This window comes from Cervus elaphus, chromosome 15 (assembly GCF_910594005.1).
Source record: "Cervus elaphus chromosome 15, mCerEla1.1, whole genome shotgun sequence".
NCBI classification, from domain to species: Eukaryota; Metazoa; Chordata; class Mammalia; order Artiodactyla; family Cervidae; genus Cervus; species Cervus elaphus.
Window position 1 is genome coordinate 90,137,402 of NC_057829.1, and position 13,833 is coordinate 90,151,234.

Genomic DNA, 13,833 nt, shown 5'->3' on the forward strand with positions numbered 1-13,833 from the left:
AAATAAAGATGAGAGACTGACACTTCATTCTATTTGTAATGAGTCTTATGGCAGAAACAAATAAGCACAAAATAAAAGTGACAGTGGTTAAAACGCATATGGTCAAATTGTCAAAAGAATCAAAATTTCTTGGCAGACCTACATCTGTAAAAATGATCTAGAAAGTATCAGAATTGGAAGTTATGAAGATTGCAATAAAAAGTATACAGTAGCAAACACTAAAATTAATTTTAAGAATATGTTGACAAAAGAAAACGGGTCTGTGAATCAAAGCTTGACTGCAAAATTTACTTGGAAGAGAATTGATGAAAATAATTTTGCTCAAATACTTCCTTGACCAACTTGCTATATGGAAGCTTATTGCTTCAAGTGTTTCTATCTTAATTTTAAAGAAATGTAATCAGATTTGCTCCAGAAAATACTTTCTCCACAAAAACTCAGTACTAATATAATTCTGCTTCAAATATTAGCATTCTTAAAATGTTATCAAAGTATTTCCAAACTATTGAGACTTCCTGGACAATCCAGTGGTTAAGACTCTGGGCTTCTAAGGCAAAGGGACATGTGTTAGATTCCTGGTTGGGGAACTAAGATCCCACATGTTGTATGGCATGGTCAAGAACATGAAATTTTTTTTTAAAGTATTGCCAAAATAAAGAATATGTGGATGAAACAGCAGAATCAAAATGTTATAAACCAACTCTGGTTCCAGACAAAATGGAATAGACAGACATCTTCCTAACACCCTCACCCCCACTAAGTACAGCTGAAAAACACAGACATTATATATAAAATAATCGTATGGCTCTGGATGGAAGCAAAAGAAACACAGCTGATTAGGCAACCAGGTCCTCAGAAAACAGCTTCATGGTGATGCTGGAGTTTCCCTTTTGCTGCCTGCATATCCTGAGTGAGGCACTAAAAAGGCTTGCAGTCCCCAAACAACAGCTGATACTGGTTTTAAAACCTAAGAAAATCTTGTTTCCTCTAGCCAAAGGTAGCCAGCAAAAAGTTGTTTAGATATTACCATAAGCCATGATCCACAATGAAAGTTTTTATAAATTAGACTTCATCAAAACTTACAACTTTGGCTCCACAAAAGACCTTGATAAGAGAATGAAACATCAAGATACAGACTGGGAGGATATATTGGATATATTTACAACACATATTTGACAAGGGACTCACAAGCACTTCTCAAAATTTGACAGTAAGGGACTTCCCTGGTAGTCCAGGGGTTGAGACTCCGCCATCCCACGCGAGGGGTGCAGGCTTGATCCCCGGTCAGGGGCTAAGATTCCACATGCCTTGTGACCAAACCCCGCCCCCCAAAAAAAACAAAAACAAAAAAATACAACAGAAGCAATATTGTAACATATTCAATAAAGACTTAAATAATCTTCAGCATAAAAGTGCAACTAATTCAAGTAGAAAATGGAGAAAAGACAGATCCTTCAGCAAAGAGGATAAATAGATGGCAAGCCAGTTCAGTCACTCAGTCGTGTCCGACTCTTTTCAACTCCATGGACTGCAACACGCCAGGCCTCCCTGTCCATCATCAACTCCTGGAGTTTACTCATACTCATGTCTATCACGTCGGTGATGGCAAGTAGGCAGATTAAAATACTTGCAACACCTTCACATGTTAGGGAAACGTGTACTAAAACCACACTGAGATATTACTGCACATCTTAGAACAAATAAAATAAAAAATTCTGACCATACTAGATCTTATAAAGGATTTTTAATACACTCCTCTGGGAAATACAAATGGGACAAATTCTCCGGAAAATAGTTTGGCAGCTCCTTAAAAATCTAAGCATCTAGTTATATGACCAGCAATCATGGTGCTGACCATGTATCCCAGAGGAATGAGGATATTTGTCCACCCTAAACTCTGGACACAAGTGTTCATAGAAGCTTTATTTATAAAAACTAAATACCGGAAACAATCCACATATCCTTCCCTGGGTGAACCCATTTATTCTATATTTGCTATCTATCTACAGAATATGCCAGACTTCCCTGATGGTCCAGTGGTTAAGGGGCTTCCTTGGTAGCTCAGCTGGTAAAGAATCTGCCTGTAATGTGGGAGACCTGGTTTCAGACTCTGGGTTGGGAAGATCCCCTGGAGAAGGGAACGGCTGCCCACTCTAGTATTCTGGCCTGGAGAATTCCATGGACAGAGGAACCTGGTGGACTACAGTCCATGGGGTTGCAAAGAGTCAGACACAACTGAGCGACTTTCACTTTCACTTTCCAGTGGTTAAGATTCTGCACTTCCATTCCAAGGGGCGAGGGTTCAATACCTGGTCAGGGAACTAAGATCTCACAAGACCTGAGGTGATGCTGGGTAAGACTGAAGGCAGAAGGAGAAGGGAGCAACAGAGGATGAGATGGTTGGATGGCATCACCGACTCAATGGACATGAACTTGGGCAAACTGCAGGAGATGGTGATGGACAGGGAAGCCTGGCGTGCTGCAGTCCATGGGGTGGCAAAGGGTCTAATTCACCTTGGCGACTGAACAACAACGACATAATATATGCCGTGATATGGGATGGGAATACATAATGCACATTTCTACTTGCATGTGTGCATATACACTGACACACGGGCGATCACTTGGTCAGGACACTTGAGATTCTGATGGAGAGATCCCTGCATGTGCCCAGTTCAGTGACTGGCAGGTCACGGCTTCCTCAGGACCACTCCCCGGACCAGCGCCCTGAGCTGAGGGCTCTGTGCCAAAGCCTCCCACCCCTGATCCTCCTTAGCTTATGACCTTCTGTCAGTCCACCCCAGGCCGGCTCCGACTGCCCATCAGTCCAGAGCTCTGGGCAACGGACTCCTGGACCCCAGGCCGAAATCCCTTCCCTCTTTCCAAGGATTCTGCCTCTGGCGCCAGGAGCCCCAGACTCCTGCGGAGGGTGGGGGTGGGGGTGGTGGGGCAGGGGAGCAGCAGCCGTCCCCCCTCCACCCTGCCCCCAGCCAGTGGCTCTCCACGGAGCAGAGGGGAGACGACCCTCAGAGTGGCAATGACCACTCTTTCCAGAGAAGCTTTATCCCAGGGCTGTTTCTCTGATCTACAGTCCCTGTATCCTTCATCTGGGTATAGGGCCCGAGGTGGGTAAAATCAGTCATGTCTGACTCTTTGTGACCCCATGGACTGTAGCCCAGCAGGCTCCTCTGTCCACGGGACTTCCCAGGCAAAAATACTGGAGTAGGTAGCCACTCCCTTCTCCAGGGGATCTTCCCAACCCAGGGGTCGAACCCATAACTCTTGGGGCTCCCACTTTGGCAAGCAAATTCTTTCACCCCTGTGCCACCTGGGAAGCCATTCGGTATTTTGTGTCTACCAAATTGAAACCAAGGAAAGAAAGTTACTATCCTCTACCAAAATTACATTTCGAGCTATTTGGCAATGAAATGGATTAGGAGAGGAGAAAACAAATCAATCTTTCCCTAACGGGCTTTGCAAGTAGATTCCCATGTTTCTGAGACCTCAGAGCTCCTTCCACATAAGCATCCAGGACATTCTACGCTAAGCACCAGCCATATGGTCCCTTAAACCAGATGTAAAAGCAGCCGAGTTGGCCCCACACCAGCTAGCACACCCTGAGACCAGGCTCAGCCGCATGAAGCTTTATTGGCCTGGGATGCCTGCTCTTTCAGAGGCTGTGATAGAGAAATGGTCTTCGGGGCCCTTCTCCATCTTTAAAGGAGGTGGAGGTTCACGCAGGTAGATGAGGTTGGCAGTCTGCTCTCAAAGCGAGCACTTGGATGGGGTCCCTCCCACAGGTCCTCTGCTCTCTGAGTAAATATGTGTTAAAAGAGCCGAGTGGGAAGACCTGGTCCACGGATAGTTTACATATGTGTGGCCTTTGTATTTTACGTTCCTTTGACCTCAGCGCTCCTTTCCAATTGTTTCAAGAGCTCAGGCCTGCTTACTTATAGAGTTGGAACTTTTTAAGACAGGACAGCGAGATTTCATAAAACTTCAATGTCTAAAGCATCCAGTATGATGGGAAAAAAAAAATTCCATTATTCATTTCAGCTGCAGGCCTGAAGGGAAAGGTCCAGATCACTTTCAGTCACTGCTGGTTCTCTGTGCGTTTCTCTGCATCAATCTACGTGAAAGACATGGTGGAGGCTGCAGGTGTTTGAGGGAGGCTGTGCCCCAGCCTGAGCGCCGGCCAGCACCGCGTCTCCTGGGTTCCTAGGGCTTGTGGTGCCGGCTGGCAGCAGCTCAGGGCATGGCCCGCACCAAGACCTGCTTCAGAATCCCTGGAGGGAGTCCGTGCTCAGACCATCTCAGAAGTTTGTCACTGGCCTGCTCCAGACCAGTGAGAGGGGTTCTAGAAACCTGGGCCTTAGCAATTCATAGGACCCAGCAGAGTGGTCCCCAGTGGCCCCCAAGAGAAACCTGGAGTCCCACTGTCTTTAGCATTTGGTGATGGAGGGGACCCCACAGCTGAGCCAGACCAGGCCCTGCTTAGAGGGAGAGAAACCACATTTTTCAGTTGCTTAGATATGTGTAAGCCTGGAGACCTGGAGGGGACAGGAGGGAGACTGGGGGGGCCTCTGGGCACGTGAGAAAAGGCAGCTGCCAGCCGGGTACCCCTGGGCCGGCTGAGTGGCCATGGGCAAGTTACATAACCCTGCGCCCCTCCCGAAGCAGTTTCCTTTCCTGTGCAATCCTTAGGTTCTTGGGAAAAGCAGAAAACAGCAGGCACTGGCTCTATGCAGTAGAGAAATGCGTGTGTGGTCAATCACAGCCGACTCTTTGCGACCCCATGGACTGTAGGCTCCTCTGTCCATGGGGTTTCCCAGGTACGAACACTGGGGTGGGCTGCCATTTCCCCCTCCAGGGAACCCTCCCAACCCAGGGATCAAAGCCACGTCTCCTGCATTGTCACGTGGAGTCTTTACCGCTGAGCCGCCTGGGAAGCCCATAAAGTAAAGGAATTTGGGGTTTCGTTTTGTTTTGCTTTTGTATTTGAAAGTTGGCTTTTCCGTTTCAGTCAGGAGACAAAGATGCCAGGGAGCTTCCTCCTATGCTGAGCCTCCAAAGCCCAGGCCATCATCTGGGGGTGGTTCCTGGCCGTTTGGACGGCTGTTCTGACCACTGACCCCAGGGCACGTCTCCATCCACTGATGTGACCCGACGCAAGGAACGCGGGCCTCCCAGCAGCCTGTGAGCCCCAGGCCCTGGGTGCCTCCCATGCCAGGGGACTCAGCTTAACCAGGAAGGTCACAGGACACGAGGAGCTGGTGCTTCCCTGTGGGTCTTACACAGGCATTTTACATGCCTTCAGAGGGTGGTTATTAGACAAAGCCCGTGATGCTTCTATTCTCGGGGGCACCCAGCCCATGGTCCGTGGCCTCACATAGCAACCTGGGCGCAGCTGACCAGCCGAGTTGACCCTGGGTTCTGACGCTGAGTTTAATACGTTAATAAACATGTTTTCAGGGATCCCTGCTCCTTGATATCTGGCATATTAACAAGTAAGTGCTGCTAGGGGAATAGAAACCAGAATTATACCATCAGAAATCACATTTAGGGGCAAAATCCTTTCCCTTCTGTGATCGCAAGCTGGTTTTTTTATTTTAATAAAAACCAGAAGCCATGACTAGCTCTACCCTCCTCAGCACTTAAGGAAGGCGAATTTCAGACTCTGGGAGTTCACCTCTGGCATTAAAACTCTGCCTGTCTGGGAAGCTTTGGTTTGCTTTATTCTAGAAGCAAGCTGAAAATGTATCTTCTAAGAAGGAGGAAGAAAGAGTCAGACAGCACAATGTGAAAAAATAACTTAGATTTGAGGCATAAATTTAAAAAGAAAACCCAGCATTGAGTCGAGTACAAAGTAGAAATTTGTCATTATTATTATTATTTAAAAGAGACTGTAAGTGTCTTCCTTTGTCTGAGAAATTTTTCTCGTCACATTCTCCCCTGGGGGCATTTTTCATGCCTCAGCCCCTGTGTACATTTTAGGAAAATCACCCAGGTCTTAGAGTTACGATATCTGTTAATTCAATTGTGCTCATTACAAAATACACAGACGATAGCTGTCCAATCTGGCAAGGTTTACACCATTTATCTTGAACAAAGGCCAATTTTTCCATCACCAGAACCTCCAGAAGCCAGGCTTCTTCAGAGACTTAGAGGTTTAGACCCCTGTTTATTTGGATATGGCACCAAATGAAACCTTTTCTTTATGTTCCAGCAATTTCTGGAAGCCACTTGTTCTAAATTTGGTTTAAAATATTTGTTAAAGTCACCAGTGAATGAAAGAGAGAAGGAACCGAGCTGGCCTTGCAAGAGGGAAAAGCTCTCAAGTTCCCTTAAACAAGACAGGCCTTCCTTCTAGATCGGTTTTACATCTGAGATGGCCTCTAGGGGATTGTTTACAGCCAGGCCTGAAGGGACAGCTTTTCCTGCCGGCCTCCTCCTCCAGGGAGCCCACTGCCCTGACGCTGGGCAGCTGAGGGCTGTCATGGCAGGCTGAATGGAGACGGTGGACTGGGCCCTCAGTCAGCTCACAGGGAAAACAGAGAGACCCCAGGCCAGCTCTCGGGACCCCCCGCCTGCCCTGCCCACAGCCCCGGCTCAAGAACATTCTCACCGTGCACCGTGCTTGATCTCATGATCAAGCGGGTCGCTCATGAGCGACGGTGTGAACGGAAATCCTTGATGGAGGAACATTTCCAACACTGCTCTGAAATCATTTGTCTGGAATAAAAGGCTGACCTCCTCCTGGAAGACACAGCAGGGTCTAGGGGGCAGACCCCACCCCTGGGAGACCCCATGTTCACCGCGGGCTCTCAGAGAGCTCAGGGCTCCCTCTGCTCAGACGTGGGTCTGAAATGCTCCTTCCAGGAAACAGAACAACCATGGGTGTATTATGTGCGCCTGTCTCTGGATTCTGGGATCTTCCTTTATCACAGAATGTTGAACAAAGTTGCAACATTGCTAAAAACAGTGAATCTGAGCTGGGACAAGTTGTAGTTGCTCAGTCCTGTCTGATTCTTTGCGACCCCGAGGACAGTAGCCCGCCAGGCTCCTCTGTCCATGGAATTCTCCAGCATGAATACTGGAGTGGGCTGCCATTCCCTTCTCCAGGGGATCTTCCCAACCCAGGGGTCGAACCCAGGGTCTGCTGCCTTGCAGGCGGATTCTTTGCTGTCTCAGCCACCAGGGAATCTGAGCTCGATGCATCTCCAAAAGCCAATGTTGCCGGTGATGGCGGCTTCTTTCTCTCACAAACAGAATACACACATCGATGACTCAGGATCCCCTTGGCAAACCACTTCTGAGTTCTTTGTCAAGGTGCTGAATGGAGCGCCCCCCGCTTCCACCTCGGGGCCCTTGCTCTCACTGACCCAGCTCACTCGGAGGCCCTGCCTGCCATTCTCTCCATCACACCCTCCACCCTCAGCCTGTCTCATGTCTGCCCTGAATTTTCCCAAATCTACTTTAACCCCAGAGCCCTATTTTGCAGTTGTCGCCACAGTCACTCTTTCAGGTACAAACCTCATCTCTCCACTTGGACCCTGAGCCTCTTGGGAGCCGGGCCCTTGGGGGACCCACGGACACTAGGACAGGTGTAACGTCCAAGGAAGAGGAGTCCCCAGCGAATGGGTGTGGTGAACGGACCCTACCAGGAAATACGCGGCCAAGTCCCACATCAGAAGTGAAAACACTTCACTCGGCGTGAGAATATGTCACAGTGAAAAAACCGTCTTCCAGGGTCCAGCGAGGTGTGTAAAGTGATAGCTGAATGCAACGCAGAACTGTATTGCAGCCCTCTTGACATTTCCAAAATAGTGACCAATAAAAGCTGCTATTTATGCGTGCCCTACTGGTGACACTATTAAATCTGCTCTGTTCCAGGAAGGTTACAGGCTGAGAGCAGTGTGGATTGGAACCGTGTCTAAATTGGAATTTTATCTGGCACCATTTGGCTTAAACTTGGATCACCAAGCTCCAGGTTTTACTCAGACTGAAACTACTCAATGGAGGGCTCACTGCTGTGTGGCATTTTGTAAAAGTGAATATATATATATATGTATATATATATATATAAAAGTGCATATATATATATATATATATAAAACACTTGGGCATGCTGCCCACACATGTATTTTGTTTGGAAAGAACCATTTTCCAAACTCTTGGGATGAAAAGGAGGTCTAATTTATTAGCATTTCAAAAATCATCATGGCCACAGAAGGGATAAACAGGGCGATTGTGATTAATCTAAACTGAAAAGACACATTTTTGTTTGTTAGATTCCTAAACTATCCAAGCTACATGTTTTATCATAGTTCAGTTTTATTTTCCCCCCTCCCGACACTTCAGAAGTAACAGAGAAATATCTGTTTCTTGGCAGAAGTCATCTCAGATAAATTAATATCATTTTTCATATAAATTTGTTTGGGGACACTTGAAACTGTAGCCTAGCCTATTGGTTTCATTATTTGAATAAAGTTAGAGAGAGCCTACAGCTGTTTGCTGTCGAAATTTAAACCTACTGTCCATTTCAGCTGGTTTTCACATAATGTACATTTCACCTGATGGCTCAATAATGTTTTAATATAAAAGTACAGGCTCATGAAACGTATGCTCAGGGCTCCTCTGAAGCTTAATGGCGACAGAAGGGGTAATAATTAGCAGTTTTGTTTTCCCGGGCTTGAAAGTTTTTCCTGGGCTGCTTCCAAAAATTTGGTTCCTCATTTCTTGACCTTTTTGGAGTTTGGAATCAATGAACCACATTGCCTTCCATAAGAGTGTCAAGCGTAGAATAAAAAATTGCATCACATCATTTTTCATCGTGGCCAGATGAGGTTTGAGAGGAAGAACAAGGAACAGGACAGAGCGAACATCTGAGAAATTGGCTTTGCAAGCTGGAATGTGATTCTGCTCAGAGGGGCCACTTTTCCCCCCTTTCTCTCCAGAACAGGCAGGTTGTAGACAGATCTGGGTCTTAGCCTGCCACCCCAAGGGCCCCAATGTCAAGAAACAGTGATAGAACACTGTTCATTTAGGCAACATCTGTAACACATACAGCAAATTATTAATAGCCCAATATGCCAATCTGCCACTGTGCATTTTTGACATAGTGGGGCCAGGAGCACGGAAGTTTTGCAGCTCAGAAATGAAAACGGTGCTCCCGATGAAAATTAAACACAGGTGCTTTGAGTTTGCATGTTTGAAAGTGAACATCACTGGCTGTTTTGTGGGGGGGTGGGGGGAGGGCGAGGAAGACCAAAAGTGGCAATGCCTCCAGCCTGGCTAAAGGTTAACAGAGCACCTCTGCTGCAGATGTGGGCATCAGTGTTATTGACAAGGTGTTGTGTCACCGGATGCTAGTGGCTGTGATGCTGGCGGTACTGTGAAGAGCCAATTATGCTGCAGCGGGTGCTGCAGAGGACCACGAAGTGGAAGCCTTTTGCTTACAAAGAAAACACACCCGAAGCCGCAGCACAGATCAAAGCCCACAGCAAGGGGGAGCCGCTCTAGATTCACCATGCACCGTCTCTCATTATTAACCACCACTCAGGATTTCTGAGACAACTTCCCTCCTCCCACTGCAAACCTTCACCTTGATTTCCCTCGCTTTCTCCTTTTAAACAACAGCAAAATCTTGTATTCATTGCTTCCAAATTAACCCAAGGCAAGCATCCTTTTCTCCCACCCCTGGAATGTCATCATTTGAATTTCTTAACTACCTACATCCATGCCCCTGCAAAGGTGTGCATGCAGCCTCTGTTTCGAGACCCCTTTGCTTAGGGTCTGAGGAGTCAAGGCTGTGCTTGCACTTCTGGCCACACTTTAGCTTCTTCCCCTTGACTCAACATTAACCTTGAAGACGCTGCTGCAGGCACTCATGGAGTCGCAGGTTAACCCATGCAAGCCCTGTGTTGGCCAGTTCTCACTCTCTGTCAACCCTGGTTTAAGAGCAGGCACTTCAAAGGATGAACCCAGCACCTGCCCACAACCATTATGCTGCCGGGAGGAGAGTGATGTTGAGAGAGACAGAGGCCAACGGGTTCCCAAACCCGGCTGTAATGGGGCAACATCCTGAAAATTGTTGATGTGTGATTCCTCTGCCTTTGCCGGAGTTGCCTAGAGGACAAGACTTCCTGATGGGTCTCTGGAATTTGTCACCCAGAAAAGGCAGACGGGGGTTATTTCCAGATCTGTGCAGGCACAGAAGAAGAAACACGTCCTCGAAGGAAGAACTCTGTCAGCAAGACCACTGTGGGGAGAGGGCACTTGCCAGATTTTCCATCACCTCCTTGTGATCAATGAACCTGGGCTTGAAGGATGCAACTTGAGCATGAGGGTGGTGATCCACCTGCCCATGACCAGATGAGGCCATCTGTGGCTGAAGAGGTTGTAACTCAGGGAAAGCAGAGGAAATGTAAGCCCCTGCCCCAGCTCTGGGGCAGGAGGAGGGGTGGGCAGATCTTAGTCTTAATTACTGAGAAGTTCAGGAACCTCAGAGGAGGCATCTTAGTCGGTTTGGGTTCTTATAACAAAAATGCCAGAGGCGGAAACACTTGTAGACAGCAGAAATGTTTTTCTTGGGCTTCTGAAAGTCCAAGATCAGGGTGCTGGCAGATTCTGTATCTGCTGAGGCCTCCCCTTCTAGTTCACAAGGGCTGTCTTCTCGCTGTGTCTCCACATGGAGGAAGGGGTGAGGGAGCTCTCTGGGGTCTTTTCTTGTAAAGGTTCTGGTCCCACTCATAAGGCTCCACCCTCAAGACCTAATCACCTCCCAAAGGCCCCATCCCCCAGCACCATCCCATTGAGGGTTAGGGTTCAGCATATGAATTTGGGGGGATAACTAATATTGAGTCCAGTATGAGAGGGGTTCTTGTTCTCTCCTCTGCTTGAGACCCCAGAAGGTAGCTGCCAGTGATCCTAGCACAGGTTTTGGCTCCAAACATAGCAAAGTTGAGCGAGGTCAACCCACAGAACTCTGACCCTGCTGATGGGAAGGTCCCAGGTGGAGAAGACAGGGCGCCCTAGGACACAGGGAAAGTCATGTCCCGAATCTTCCCCACCACACCCGTGTGCAGACCTCTGGGGGGGGAGAGGGGAGGGCAGCCTCAGAGCAGCTGACCACTTCTCTGTTGGAGAGAAGTGAGAACTGCCTGAAGGGATCTGGTAAATCGTCAGGTCTGAATGAGCTTAACACCAGGGTATTCAGCTACTTTTTTTCTCTACTAATCAATAGATGGGTAGTGGTGAGCCATGCTGGATTAGTTACAAATAAAAGGATTTTGTGTTTCTGTCCACATGAATTGCAATACGTCAATTCTGGGGAGGTTTCACAAGTGAGCAAACTGTGGATCCCTGTCTTTTCTCCCTGACCAGATAGAACCGCCAGTAAGGAAGAGGACTCTCTCAGGAAAAGCGCCAGAATGCTGGAGTCCTAGAAGGCTCTTTTTTTCTGGGGTTACAGCCAAAGGCTCCACTCTGTGACCAGAGCTCTGGGGAGGGGGCCATTTAATCCCCATGTGCCCTGAAACCCGCGGTGTGCCAGGCCCTGTACGAGGCATAAAAGCGTAGCATAGGGTACCCGTGAGGTGCCCACCAGCTGGAGGAAGGGGAGGACTTTGATCTGGGGACCCTGAAAGACAGGGCTGGTCTTACAGTTCATGGAAGAGTTCAGCCCATTGGCAGGTTCACTCGGATTTATCGCTTGTATGTGTTGTTCCCATTGCCGTGTCTTTTTTTCTTTCTTTCTTTTTTTGCTGATTTGATGGAATTACTAGTCACCTTTCTCTCCTTATTAACTTGGCCACATTGCTGTTCATTTTCACTCCTCTCTTGCCCACTTTCTGTGTTGGGCATCTTCTAATCCCTCCCATCCCATCTCTGCCCCTGTCCTCTGCCCTCTGTCCAGGGTCTGAGCTGGACACAGCTTCAGGCTTCCTCACTCTGGGTGTCCTACTAGCCTCTGGCAATGGGGGATCAGATGGAAACTGGGGGAGGTGCCTGTGCTCAGCTTGTGGCCCATCACCTTCCACCTGCAGCTCCCGGAGGTGGCTGGAACCCTTGGGGAAAGACCTCAGCTCCTGCCAGCATATCCCGCCACACCCTGGCCACTGTTCCATTCTGCATCCAGGCTCCGGTCCCGCTGACCTGCCCCCTCTCTTCCCATCTGGGCTGGGGGCAGCAGAGAGTCACAGATCCCAGGGGCCCTGTGACTTCCCTGCTTGTCCCAATTGCAGTGTGCCCTCTGCCTCCCACTGGGACGGGCTGAGAAACCTCCCCTTCTCGGGAAAACGTCAGACAAATATTTCTCTAAAATGATGTAAAAACAGATTCTAAGTCTTCCTCCCAAAGATATCCTATTCCTCCACTTCTGCTGTGACCCTCAATTACTTCTCTACCCTCTTGTCCCCTGACGAGGCCTGGGAATGACTTATTTCCCCCTTTCACAGCCCCCCACTCACTCCCGGGCTTGCTGGGTAATTTATTACTTGATTTCAAGATTATTATTAGAATTTCCTTTGCACTGCATCTCTTCTGTCTCAAGAACCTCAGACATCTGCAGACGTTCTTCTGTCGGCCACTCCGAAGTAACCTCACGGTGAAGACACGCCGGGCCACCATTTCTTTCGTTTACCATCCTCTGTCCCTGTCCGAATAGGTTCCTTCCATCATAACACTTTTAATTTAACAATTAAAACAACTGTTCTGGATCTGTGAGAGGAAACTACTGCTCATAACCTCTTAGGAAGACACTCAGGATATCAGTGTGGAGAACTTGAGCCCAAGGCAGCCTGTCCCGCACCTTGACTTTTGGCCACCCAGGTGGAAAACTCTGTCCATAGATTGTTGCAATTATCAGACTGTCGGGACTGGACATTTGGCCCAGAAATTATGAAGTGATTTCTCTCTGAAAACCAGAGCTGCCCTGCCTGTTGCCTTTGATGTGTAGAGTTTCCTCAACAGCTGGAAGGTGGAATTATCTTTCAATTTGGGAGATAATAGTGAATGGATTCTTAATCCATTGTTTGGTAGTATTTGGTTCTGGGGGAAAAAAAAAAAAACATTATGCTCTGTTTCAGCCTTTGGATGCAGTTTCAGAGAATTCCCAATACTAGGTAATCAATTTCATAATGTCAATGTGTAATAAAAACACCAAGTGTAAGAAAAGAAAAATTCTGGCTGTTCCATGAGTTTGAGCAACAGTTTGATCTAAGGGGAAAAAACAAAACAAAACACCATTTGAGCTTGAAGTTTAAACATCATATTTCAACCCCAAAATGCCAAGTTCAGGCTATTCAAGAACCGAATACTTGACTGAGACTTGTTTCTGGAGTAAGCTCCCCAGAAAAGTTCTGCGGATGTTCCTTGGGAATGTCCAAGGTCAAGCAGAGTTGTTATAACTTCATCCCACATCCCAGAATTCCGCAAGCCTTTCCCCCAGCCTCCCGAGCACCTCGGTGGGGAGGAGCTGTGTCCTGCGTGCTCCATGCCCAAAGGACAGGTGTGTGGGCATCGCCCGGAGGGTGCTCACAGCTCTCACTCCTTGGATGGGAGGCCCAGTGCTGACCAGCCCCTTCTGTGAACCAAGCGGGTCTGCACTGCACCAGACGCAATCCCCTGTGTTCAGGTGCCATGAGATCCCAAGGCATGTCATCAAGCATGCTTTTACACTAATCACAGGCTGCAAGGTAAATATTAACTGGATTAAAAATCCGCTCTGTGGTAGCAGTGACCGGGTGTGAGGAAATGTTGACGACCCGAGGAGGCTGTGAGCACTTCCTTGGCACAGAGATCACACCCTCCTGCCCTCAGAGGTTCTGTCCA